The following is a 13,059-nucleotide window of genomic DNA, read 5'->3' as shown; positions in this document are numbered from 1 at the left end:
AGCAGCGATGAGCACCTGCCGGCGGGGCAGCTCATAGCTCACAGCACGAGGACTGGCCTTCTGACCCGGAGCTTGGCTTTCAACTCCAGAGTCAGCTCCTGTTTTAGGAGAGTGCCAAGCCGGGAAGTGTAGTGCCTTTGAGACTTGCACTACATTGATGAAAAGGATCTGGACGGTGTAAAGGGTTCTCAGAACAGCCTGCATGCAGACTTCTGGCTCTCATTCCGGGACATCTTGTATCGATAGAAATCCCATCAAAAGAATGTGCACGTCTGTAGCTTTCGGCCACTTGAATTGAGGTGGAGAGAGAACTTCCTTCCCTCCCTGGCTGGTATAGAGGACACTGGAGCCCATTTGATTTTAATATTTAAATGTCAGTATTGACACCTCTCGGTTGCAAAAAGCTAGATCAGCCAGCAGCAGAAAAAAAAAAATCACTGGATGGCACGGAAAGTCATAAAAGTGTACCACCAACCAACTGATTCTGAGTTGTGGAACATTCCAGAAGGTTTGGGGTTGCTGGAAACCTGTGCTTGGAAGATGTCACACATCCATCCCCTAGGTGGGGGAGGCCAGGGCTGCCGAGCTGAGCTGGTCCACATGTGGCTGTCGGTTCTACCGTGCTGAGTAGGAAGGGGACGATGAATCTGAAAGGCTCCATGACATTCCCAGGATGGTGGCTGTCATGCCACAGATGCATTGTCCCATGTCTGTGTGCCTGAGGCTCAGCCCTATTGATGTGGGGCAGTATCTGACCAGAGTGGCCTCAAGTCTTGCACACAAATGGGAAGTAGGCCGGAAAGTTCCAAGACGCTGTATCTTCTACGGGAGACCCTCCCTGGCCTGCCTTGCATCTTGCCTCCAGATGCTGACTGCTGCACAGTGTCTTAATTCTGGCTGTAAATAAAGGTGTGTCGCAGAGACCTCAGCACCCTGAAGTTACTGAAATCCTTCACTCTTTGCAGATCATGTCCTGACCATGAGAAAGACCACCACTTATCTGGTGGTAGAGAGTTGGGAATGGTATTACCTGGAGCTCCTTCTGGGGCCTGCCGCATGTCCTGCACAGCTCACGTTGCACCAGCTCTGCAGGCAGCAGCATGCCCACTGTGGCTCTGGTTATTTCTGAGATGAGAATTATTTGTGAAGGCTAAGCATCTTCTGAGAAAGTCTACTTGCTATCAGCACAATAATAATACTGGTGAGGATGGTGGTGGTGGTAGGGATAATGATGGTGGTGATGGTGATGATGGTGGTGAGGGTGATGGTGGTGATGATGATGATGGTGGTGGTGATGGTGGTGATGGTGATGGTGATGATGGTGTTGATGGTGATGATGGTGGTGATGGTGGTGACGGTGATGATGGTGGTGATGGTGATGATGGTGGTGATGGTGATGGTGGTGATGGTGATGATGGTGGTGATGGTGATGGTAAAGATGATAGTGACCACTGCCACACAGCTCCTGCCCTGTTCTAGGCGCTATGTTGAAGCTTGTCTGCATCACGCCTGACCTACATGCCCACCATAATGTGTAAACAGCGTCCATCTGTCTCACTATGCATCTCATGGCTGAGCCCTTATTCCACTAAACTCAGTTTTTGCCACCAGATCAAAACCCCTGGAGGGCAGTGCCAGTGACTTACTCATTTTGTTTCCTGACACGTGGAATGTTTGTAAATAGAGGGGATCTGGTGTTGGTGGAAATGCAGGTGACCCTCCAAAGACCCATGTGTCTCTGCTGAATTGGCACGGGGACCTTAGCGAGGTTTATCATGGGCAGTGTAGGGAGCCAGTCCCCACCCACGAGGCGAGAGTGGCCCCTCAGAGGTGGGGCCTCAGAAAGCCCTGGGAGACCTTGTAAAATGGGTTGAGATGTGGTGGCGTTTCACTCCCTGTAGGCGCTCAGCACCTCTGCAGCTCCCCTGCTCTGGGCTGACACCAGACCGTGCTTCAGCCACAGCCCGTCTGGGCGCTGCTGTGGCCTCATGCCGCCCCAGCCCCCAGGTCGCCCAGCTGCACTGCAGCCCTGCTCAGCGGTGGGTTTCTTGGATCACATTTTTTAAATGAGGGGAGATTTCAACTGATAGTACCCAAGCAACAAAAGAAATGACTCAATCTGTGAAGTTTATGAATCCATGGATGGCAGGAAGCCAGCTCTGTTCTCCTCATACCTATGGGCTCCTTGTTTCCTGTTGTCAAAATATTTTATTCATGGTACATCAACCCACAACCCACAATTGTCGGACCCTGGCAGACCCCGTGTTCTGCTTGCAGATGGCACTAGGACACTGTGCCTGGGCTCCCCATGTGCTTCTGCAGACAGACAGACATCCCTGCATGAGTGCTCCGTGGCAGAGAGCTCATTTATGCTGAAGGAAATTCACAGTATATCAACTTTCAGTAATTGATAGTGGAAAGCCTGTCAGTTTAAATTATATGTTAAAGGGGCTTCCCTGGTGGCACAGTGGTTAAGAATCTGCCTGCCAATGCAGGGGCCACAGGTTCGTGCCCCGGTCCGGGAAGATCCCACATGCCGCGGAGCATCTAAGCCCGTGCGCCGTAACTACTGAGCCCTCACGCCTAGAGCCCGTGCTCCACAACAAGAGAAGCTACCGCAGTGAGAAGCCCACGCACCGCAACGAAGAGTAGCCCCTGCTCGCCGCAACTAGAGAAAGCCCGTGCAGCAGCAATGAAGACCCAGTGCAGCCAAAAATAAATACAAATCAATAAATTAAAAAAAAAAGGCACATTATAAATCTGAGAGTTGATGAATCCGTTCCTTTCGCTGCAGTGACCCTCACCACACAAACAGGCAGATTCGGGTGCCCCACGTGGTCACCTTGACGGACATCTTCCGACGTCCCTGAAAGGCCTGGACTTGTGGCCTCTCCTGCCTGCTCTGAACCACCTGGGCCAGCCTGCAGCTGTGGTTCTCAACCCCTCAAGCCCATGGTCCTGTTTTTAGAACATCTGTTTTCTGATGACATCTTCACTACCCTGAAATCAGTCATAGCTGATGCAAACTACTTAAACACATAATTTTAAAAAACCTGTGTAACACCCTAACACTCGTGTTAAAGGGTAAATAAAAAGAAAGCAATTTAAAATAAAACAACGTGCATCTCAAGGTGAAAACCCTTGGGCAGGCCAGCCTAGGAAACAGAAATCACCCCCTCAGATCTTTTTTATTGGGGAAAAATGCACCTAATGTAAAATTTACCATTTTAACCATTTAAAAATGTACAATTAAGTGGCATTAAGTGCCTTCACAACGTTGTACAACCATTACCACTGTCTAGCTCCAGAGCACTTTTGTTATTTCAAAAGGAAATCTGTACCCATGGTCAGTCACCCCCATTCCACACTCCCCCAGCCCCTGGCAGCCCCTAATGTGTTTTCTGTCTCTAGGGATTTGCCTCTTCTGGACATTTCACATAAATGGAATTGTATGATATGTGGCCTTTTGAGTCGGGCCTCTTTCACTCAGCATAAGGTTTTGCAGGCTTAAGGCTGAGTGATATTCGACTGCATGGACAGCCCACACTGCGCTTATCCAGTCATCTCTGGATGGTGACCTTTTGGTGGTTGTGAATAGAGCTGCTGTGAACGTTCACGTGCAAGTATTCATTTGAACCCGTTTTCAGTTCTTTGGGGTAATACCCAGGAGTGGAACTGCTGGGCCACGTGGCAATTCTTTTGTTACCTTGCCGAGGAGCTGCCCCCTCAGATGTTTGAAAGTCCGCTTTGGAGACCCCCGGAGGCCAGTAGTGACCTTGCCTTCTGGTTGCTGTGCGGCTTTTTACATCTGTGCTTTATATTACAAGCTTACTTTGAGTAAAACATGAGCGTAGGGCTTCACTGTGGCGCAGTGGTTGAGAGTCCGCCTGCCGATGCAGGGGACGTGGGTTTGCGCCCCGGTCCGGGAAGATTCCACATGCCGCGGAGCGGCTGGGCCCGTGAGCCATGGCCGCTGAGCCTGCACGTCCGGAGCCTGTGCTCTGCAACGGGAGAGGCCACGACAGTGAGAGGCCCGCATACAGCAAAAACAAACAAACAAACAAAAAAACCAAAAAAAACCATGAGCGTATTCCTGAAATTTCTTATAGTAGAAGGGTATCCTTCCTAGCTTTTTGGACACAATCATTTCCTTTTAAATAGGTCATTCTAGAGGAAATGCTACCACCTAACCAAGCACTTTGGAGTTCCCCAGTGGAAAGGGTTTTCACTTTTGCAATCCAAACGGTAGGCTTTTTTTTTTTTTTTTGCGCTGTACGCGGGCCTCTCACTGCTGCAGCCCCTCCCATTGCGAAGCACAGGCTCCGGACGCGCAGGCTCAGCGGCCATGGCTCAGGGGCCCAGCCGCTCCGCGGCAAGTGGGATCTTCCCGGACCGGGGCACGAACCTGCATCCCCTGCATCGGCAGGCGGACTCTCAACCACTGCGCCACCAGGGAAACCCAAAAGGTAGGCTCTTTTACTCGGCCTCTTGGTGTGCTTTTGCTGGAGCCCGCTCTCGTTCCTGTATGCTTTCCTAAGGCTCTGAGGTCGGTCGGGTCAGAGAGGGCACCCCAGAACCACTGCTCCTGCCGAGGTCTTCAACATCATTCTGCACTCTGACTAGGGATTTCCAACAGGCGTCACCCAGCTCTTCAAGAGTATACCCTGCCGGTGAATCAATCCCTATTTCAGCTTAAGGGAGGAAAATCTCCTTAAGTCATCCTGGGAACATTTAAGCTGGGAAGAGTGTTTGGGCTTTTTGTTGTCGTTTTCCGTTTTCCACTCTCTCTCTAGAGGATGCACATGTTTATTTGAATGAGCTGAAGTCAGGAGGCCTCAGACTAACTCTGGAGCCAAGTAATCCAAATGAATCCTTGGTGATTGTTTTTGCTCCTGGGAATTCGAGGAAGTTTCCAGAACCCATCCGTGCAAGCCTTGATGATGCAGGCTTCATTCTTATACAGTCGTATAAAGATAAATAAATAGCTTAAGGGTGCTTCAGCTTGCAGTGGCCCAGATAGAAGATGAAGGTCATGTTCTAGGAGCTCATGAGTTTCCACCTGCTTGTCAGAGCAGGCGTTTGCCGCCTGGCTGCACAGTGCACTCACCCGGGAACTTGACAAAACGCAGGTGCTGAGAGTGTCCGCGCAGCTTCCGCCTCCGAAAGGCCTGGTTGAATTGGCCTGGGTCATGGCTCGGGGGGTCAGAATTCTTCTAAATGCTCCCCACTTGTGTAACTCCAGTGTGAATCCAGGGTTGAGACCAGCCCTGGTTCTCGAGCTTGTCTGTGTATTGGAAACGTGGGAGTTTAAAAAAAAATGCCGACGCCTGGGCCTCACTCCCGCGGGTTGTGACTTCACAGGTAAGGGGTGAGGCCCGAGAGTCAGCATTTTTAGTGTGATTCTGGTGTGCGGCCCCGTTTGAGAATCACTGTTTCACATTTGTGTTTCATCCTGGGGCTGTGTCCCAATCACCTGGAGGCTGACCCACTGTTTGCTGAGGCAGGAGAACTTCCCCCTGCTGTAGGGCTTCAAGGACAGGCGGGTATCCTGTGCCAGAGGTCTGGGCAGTGACTCCCTGTGCTGGCCCTGCCGCGGGTGCAAGCTTTATTTGGGCAGGCAGAGTGGGTGCTGTGACCCCACCTCACTGCTTCTCAAGTTCCTCTTTAAGTAGGATCAGATAGTCGCCCGGATAAATGAATCTGCCCTAGCACAGTGCAAGGAAAATACAGGTGTGCTCTGAGTTACCTACGACCGTGTGTCTGCACTCTGTTACATAATTGGGAGTTCACTGTATTTTGGTGCAGAGTAGCCAGGGGGCCCCTGGCTTTGTAAAATCCAGTTTTCTAGTATTTTTACAGTTTTCTAGTCGTCCGAGAAAGTCGCCGCTTGCACCTCTGTTGGATCAGGGGTAAATTGGCGAACACAATGCCACCCACCTCCCGAATTAGGCTGGATTCAGTGCTAGGTGCTAAGTGCTTGACGGGCACCCTGCAGTCTTGGCCTGAAAACCCCACGTCTCCAGGGCTTAGTGGGGGCATCCGGGTGCCCCTGTATGAGGACTGGCCCTCCTGCTCTGTCCTCAGCACCCCCGAACTTTCCCGCACTGACCCCATGCCACTTTCTTGTGGTGGCCCGTGTAAGGTTGCAGTACCCGACCCCCATCTCAGCAGGGCTCCATCCCTACGAGTGGCCTGAATGACCGAACGACCAAGCCTTGCTTGTCTCTCAGGCTCAGCAAGCTCCTACGTCCCATAGGGAAGCTCAGCCCCGCCCCCCAAGCCTGGCTTGGGCTAAGGCAGTGCCTGGAAAAGCCGGATGCCCTCAGGCCCAGCACGTGTCCTGGACCCCAGCTCCACCTGTGAGTAAAGTGAATTGTTAAAATGCTGAGATTCTCAGGTCTTTGGGAGTGGCAGTGAGGGGAACACCTGGGGACACCTGCCCCCCTTTCCAGCCTGGGTAGGTGGGTGCCGAGGCCTGGAGTGCGTCATTCCGGTGACAGGAGGAAAGGAGAGGGGTCCGAAGACCAGCGTAGGGACTGGCCAGGAGTGGGCCGTGTCTGGTTGTGTGGCCATTGCAGACCACGTCACAATGCCACGTGTTGGCGGAAAAAAGCAGACCCCGAACACGAGACTGGAAGGCAGCATTCTGTATAGGAAGAGCTGCTCCCACACAGACCCTCCACGGACACCGCGGCCGAGAATGTGAGCGGGGCTCGTGCGGGGACGTGCGGGTCACTGGAGATGGTTGGTAACTCTGTGGTCCTAGGTTGCCACGGTTTCTGCACTGAACCCTACTGCTTCTGTGACTTGGAGGGCGGTGGTGTCCTGGGGCGTTTTCTAGTGGCCGCACCTGGGCCGAGCAGGGCAGGGGCAGGGGCACCGGCTCCAGCTGCCCTTTGCCTGAGGAAGGCCCGTGGGAGGGGGCGGTTTGCCGAGCCACCTGCAGGGTCCCAGCCAGCACAGGCACAGGGCTTTAGTGCAGCGACTCTTTCCTGCTTTCATTCAATCTCCTGTTTCCTCTTTTCTTGGATCTGATTTCTCTACTGAGAAGGAGAAATATGGTCATGGCCGGATTTATGGAGTGGATTCTTGAATACAGTTCAACTCGTCCAGTGAAATGGAATCAAGGCCCTCCCTTGGGAGGGTGGGCAGCCTGCATCCGGCCATTGTTGGATGACCCGAGGGGTGGGGGCCCCCGCCCAGCGGTGCTCACGTCCCGACCTCGAGGACACCCTAGTCCTTCTCTCTTTAAATTAAGGTAACTTGTACAGCTCCTCTGAGCTTATTGGTGCAGAAAGCCACCTCCCGTAGGATTGTCTCTGTATCGGATGAGAAGATCCAGCTGACTTGTCAGAATGATATATTAATCAAACACCAAACACGTTTGTGTTTGTGGAGCTTCACATAGAGACTAAATACGGGCACAGCCCTCAGGCATATTGCAGATTGGCCTCCAGACCGTCGTCATAAAGCAAATATCGCCTCAATAAAGTGACTCAGACAGATTTTTCTGGTTTCCCAGTGCTTATAAAAGTTATGTTTACACTGTACTGTAGTCTATTACGTGTACAATAGCATTATGTCTAAAAAAAAAGTATACATCCCTTAATTTCAAAATACAAAACAAATAAAGTAATTACAGGAGTAATATCATAGACCACTGATTACAAATTACCATAGCAAATATAATAATAATGAAAAAGTTTCAAGTATGGTGAGAATTACCAAAATGTGACACAGAGACGTGAAGTGAACAGATGCCGTGGAAAAATGGTGCCGATAGACTTGAGTGATGCACGGTTGACACAAACCTTCAATTTGTAAAAAACAGTATCTGCGAAGTGCAGTGAAATGAGGTGTGCCTGTACTAGTGCAGAGTTAGTTCTACTAGAATTAGAACTAGGAGAGAAGGACCTGGGAACGTCTGTGAGGTCAACTCAGAGTTCTACACAATGTGAAGAAAACTTATTCTTCTTAAAAATGATCTGGATCTTGTTTTCCTGATTTTAAAAGTAAGACCTATTATTAGTGAACACTTTAGAAGATATATTGGGTTGGCCAAAAAGTTCGTTCCGGTTTCCCGTAACATCTTACGGAAAAACCCAAACGAACTTTTTGGCCAACCTATTAGATATTTAAAAAGAAAACTCTTCACAGTGCCTAGAATTCCACGACCCAGAGACAGACTCTTGTGAACATTTTGGTACATTTTCTTATTTTTAAAAATCAAAATGAATTCATAGATAGAATGCCACATGCTTACTTTTCCACGCTGCTCTTTTCACGTAATGTTTTAGCATGTTTTCTCCCTTCACATTCCATCAAACAGGATTTTCAGTGACCGCATGAATCTTCCTCTGGCATGTTTGGTGGCTGCAGTTTTCACATTTGGTTCTTGCTGTGGGCTTGTATCCTGCACTGGCTTTTGCTGCGTTATCTCATTGAGCCTGGACCAGTCCTCATTTCATCCCCGAGACGTCTGTCGGACCGTCCAGTGGGCACAGAGGCAGACCTGCTCCGCGCTTGGCCAGAGGCGGACTGCCCGAGTGGGCCGGGGAGCCGGCGTCTGCCAGCGGGTGGGCCTGGGGTCACATGCCCTTTGCCCAGCCCCACTTCCACCGTCAGACCAACGATTCTCGGACAGGAAGGCCTTTAAAACCCGCCTCCTCCTACCTTTGGTCCAGGCTGCTCTGCGCTCACCTGCTCTGGGAACTACACCCCCAGCCAGTGTTTTTACTCAAATGCCAAAGGGGTCGTTTCCAGAGATTGTAGGAAGAAGCCATTGTTAATCTGAAATTCACTTGAGGGGTAGAAGGATTTGAGAAGCAAAGCGGGCGTCCACCGCCCCTTGGCACATGGGCAGAAGGAAGGGTCCCCTATCTCCGCCGGTGTCCCTTCCATCATCCGCGTTAGCCATTATGAATCACTGAGGTGCCGACAGCACCACTCGTCTGTGTGGGTGGGCCGCGCCGCCCAGGCCTGTGGGCCACCGTCTGCACTGAGCAGGCCTTTTGAAGTGGGAGGGGACAGTGGCACCTCCTGGCTGACCCGCCCCTCGCTTGGCACCGGTGGGCGAGGACAAGCCGCCCTGGGGGAGTGGAGTGTGCAGTGGGGGGGTTTTGTCCGGCTCCGCGGCGCACCAAACCCCTGTCTGTAGCTTGCTGTGTGGGATGGGGCAGGTCTCAACTCGAGACCCCATTTTCCTCATCGGCAGAAACGACACAGCACACCGCCTGGCTGTTGTGAGGCGGCCGGGCTCTGCTTCCCGCTTTCCTCCCGGGCAGAGGTGGGCACATGTGGGCATATCCCGGCGCCGCGGCTGCGTCGTGCACCCCTCGTCGTTTCTCCAGGAGCATCACCCTGGGGTCGGGGTGGTGCTGGGGACCCTCCTGTCTACACTGCAGTCTGATAGGAGGGCAGGGTCTGTCGCCTGCAGGGGCCTGGTCTCTGATGACCGTGGCGCTTGTATCTTTGCCTCTTTGGGAAGGGAAGACACACTCTGCGGGGAGAGCGATGCTCTGTGCAGGTCCACAGCCTGGAAACGGGGTCCCCTGTGGAGCTTGTGTGCGTGCCCCGACCCCTGCTCTCAACGTTGGTCCTGGCATAGACCCTTGGTGGCCGCCTGTGACCACACTCCTGCAGGCCGGGGAGCGGTGAAGTATTGATCCATGATTATTGAAGAATGAAACCCCTAGCTGCTGAACCACATGCCCCATTACTTAGGTTCAGTGAAGGCACTCGAGGTGGTATTTGATACGGAGAACACTTTACAGGAGAGATTTTTTTTTTTTTTTTTTGCGCTACACAGGCCTCTCACTGTTGTGGCCTCTCCCGTTGCGGAGCACAGGCTCCGGACGCGCAGGCTCAGCGGCCATGGCTCACGGGCCCAGCCGCTCCGCGGCACGTGGGATCTTCCTGGACCGGGGCACGAACCCGTGTCCCCTGCATCGGCAGGCGGACTCTGAACCACTGCGCCACCAGGGAAGCCCCAGGAGAGATTTTTAAGTGAAGAGAAGTCTCTTTGTTATCTTCATTTGTGCGCGAGAGAGAGAACATCAAGGAATGGTTGCAAACCCCTGTGTTCCCTAGGGACGTTTCTGGGGCCACTCACGGACACTGTCTCAGGGCCTCATCTGGAGGAAGCCCAGGACTGAGGCCACACGTGGCTCCGAATCAGCTGAAAGGACAGACTGAGTTCCCCGGCTACTCTGAAACTGGACTGTTACAGGAAACCTGAAGAGAGGTTTTAAAAGTCTAATTAACATAACATTGTAAACTGTCCTTCAGTTAAAAAAACAAATCTAAGCTTCCTTCTCTGGAGCTCCCTCCTCAGTTCTGCATAGTCCCTCTTGGGCCCTGGTGCCACCTGGACATGTTTTTATAGCCGGGCCTTTGCAGTACATCCTCGAGGCTGTGCTGGCTGGTTTTTATTCGCAGGGCCATACACGGAATGGGGCTTCAGTTCCTGGAACCCTCTGGTTCAAAGGTCAGGGCTGAGGTCACGGGGCATTGAGGTCGGGGAGCATGCCCACACTCTCCGCACCTTTCTGGGGCTTCACGCCACACAGCGTGTTGGAGTGATGGCAATGTGCTGTTTCCACAGAACACCACTTATTATCCTGCATGTTGAACAGAAGCTGTCTTCCCGTCCCCAGATCCTTATCCGGAAGGCTTTGGGGCAGCGCGGGCTCTGGATCTCTTGGCTGTGATGGGCTGCAGGTGTCAGTGCGCGATTTGGGTGGAGGTGTTCCTTTGGATGAGGTGCTCCGTGCTCTGTGTAACCCCTGCAGCCTTGGAGGAGGGCGTTGGCGCTCCGCCTCTCAGGGCAGCCAGGCTCGCACGGGCCCCTTCTGTCCCCACTCTGCACCTTTGTTGCCCCGGTGACAGCACGCGAGCCCATGCCTGGGCCCCGATCCTGCTGGGGGCCAGCCTCTCCCTGCGGCCTCACGCCTCCCAGCGCCCGCTCCCTCGGTGGCTCCAGGTGCCCATCTGGGGGCAGGTCTGTGGCCGTCGGGCCAGTCCTGCAGCGCCGGTCTCGTGGAGGGCGGGAACCCGAGGAGGGACCCGGAAGAGGACCGCAGGACGGCGGTGGCGCTGTGTCAGTGTGCATGTGTTAAACGCATTTTATGTCATCCTCACCCCAGTTTTTCTCTGCAGGGGAGAAAAGGGGGCGAGCATTGTGCTCGTTTTTCACATAATGAAACGGGGGCTGGAGGATGCCCTGCGGCTGGTCCTCCAGCTGGTGAGGGTGGACACGAGCCTCCAAATCCCGAATCCTAATGCCCTCTCCCCTCGCCCCTCCAGGCCAGGTCTTAGCGGTCAGCTGTTGGAAACGGAGGAAGGATGTCAGGAGGGGTGGAAGGATTCTTCTGGGAGGGGCCGGCCACTCGGAGACCGGGTTTAGATCTCGTCCGCTGGGTCACCAGCTGAATGGCACCCAGCAGATGTCCTCCCGTGTGACACGGAGGGCTGTGCCTGGCTGGCCTCTGTCCGAGGAAGGGACCTTCGGGAAGCTGGAGGGTTTGGGGGGGGGGCGCCCGCGAAGGAGTCGCACTCCTCTCCTCACTGGGCACAGCTGTTGAGTGTTCTCCCTCTGTGGACGGAGCTCCCTTCATGCGGCAGCCTTTGAATTCCACGCAGCTTCTGAAAGGCCCTGCTGAGGGAGGGGCACGATGCTGCCGGGGTGCTCACGTGACAGCGTGTTCACAGCCGCGGGCAGAGTCTCTCCAGATGAGCCATTGGTAATTTAAACCCCACCTTTAAATGCAGTGTCATCGTGACCGTCACAGTTGTAGGGATTACATCGCTTAAATCTGAACTGTAGGGGAAACCCTTAACACGTCTGAATTTTCAGAGGATATCATCGATAGAAACATTGCCATCCTAACAGCCTGCAGCAGGTTTCCCAAACCACCAGTCGTGAGAGTCCACAGATCGATTGCAGCCCCCGACCCCTCCCCCATCCCCCATAAAGTGAGTCTTAGTTGGTTGGAGCAGGGCTGAGGATCTGTGACATTTCTTGCACTGGACAGTGGGACAGTGAATGCCGACTGTTGGTGCTTGAATTAAGCTCTTTTTCCCCCCAGGATTTCTTGCTGTTAAGCGTCAGGGTGTCACGTGCAGGGTCCTCACTCAGCCCTGAAGCTCTGCAGGTGGTGTGGCCTTCGGGCCACTCTGGCCCTGACGGGGCGCGGGCAGACAGGGCTCGCACACAGCTCTGGCATGCTGTAGGTCACACCCAGCCTGGTCGTATCCCAGAGCCCTGGGTGCCGTCCTAGTGCCTGGTCCTGCCCAGAAGCCGGTTCCGGAGGGAGTAGGCCGGCGCCGGGGCTGCTTCCTCCCTGCCCGTGAGTCTGAGGATGCCCTCGGTTGCACGTCCACGTGCAGCAGCCCCCGTGGCTCCCCTGAGCAGCCAGTGTGGACCAGCTATGAAATACGAAGTATCTCTGACACTTGGAAATAAAAGGTGTACAGGTTAACAATTCTGATATCACTATACCTGTATACTGGGATTGAGCATAAACAAATAGGTGATTCATAGAGGTCACAAAGAACGGATACAATTTTTTGTAAAGATGCAGGACAACATATCAAGAAGGTGACCGTTTGTGTAGGCAAATGGATATGTATTTATGTTTGTGACTCAAGGAAAGATTTCTGTGTCTCTGGTCTGAGTGGTTGTTACCTCCTTGGTGGTCATAAGGCAAGTGCAGGCACTGTGACCCCAAAGTTGACCACAGATGCCCTGAGAAGGGGAAGACGGATTATGCGGGCAGAGGTCTCAGACTAAGTCCCAGGGCCTGTGGCCATCAGGGGGCCCACCCTGGGTTCTTTGAAGCTTGACCACCACCAAGAATCTGTCTTGCTCGCTTAGCCAGGGGAAAGAAGCCTCGATCCTGGGTCCCAGCCTTTCTCTGTCCCTTATGCTTCCTGAGCACCTCCTGTGTGCCGGGCCCTGGGGAACCAGCCAGGCACGATTCCCTGGTGGAGCTGACGCTGGGAGAAACAGCCAGGAACGTGGACAACGGCCAGTTCACACAGTAACAGGATGAGCCTCGA

At 53.3% G+C, this 13,059-nt stretch overlaps 1 protein-coding gene across 6 annotated transcripts in view; it reads left to right on the top strand.

Moving 5' to 3' along the window:
- TNS3 (tensin 3) overlaps positions 1-13,059 on the top strand; it is a 226,677-nt gene that overhangs the window by 156,421 nt on the left and 57,197 nt on the right. The gene's annotated exons all lie outside the window — the stretch shown is intronic.

Source organism: Orcinus orca, chromosome 9 (genome assembly GCF_937001465.1).
Source record: "Orcinus orca chromosome 9, mOrcOrc1.1, whole genome shotgun sequence".
Lineage (NCBI taxonomy): Eukaryota > Metazoa > Chordata > Mammalia > Artiodactyla > Delphinidae > Orcinus > Orcinus orca.
This window is presented reverse-complemented; position numbering and strand designations above follow the sequence as displayed.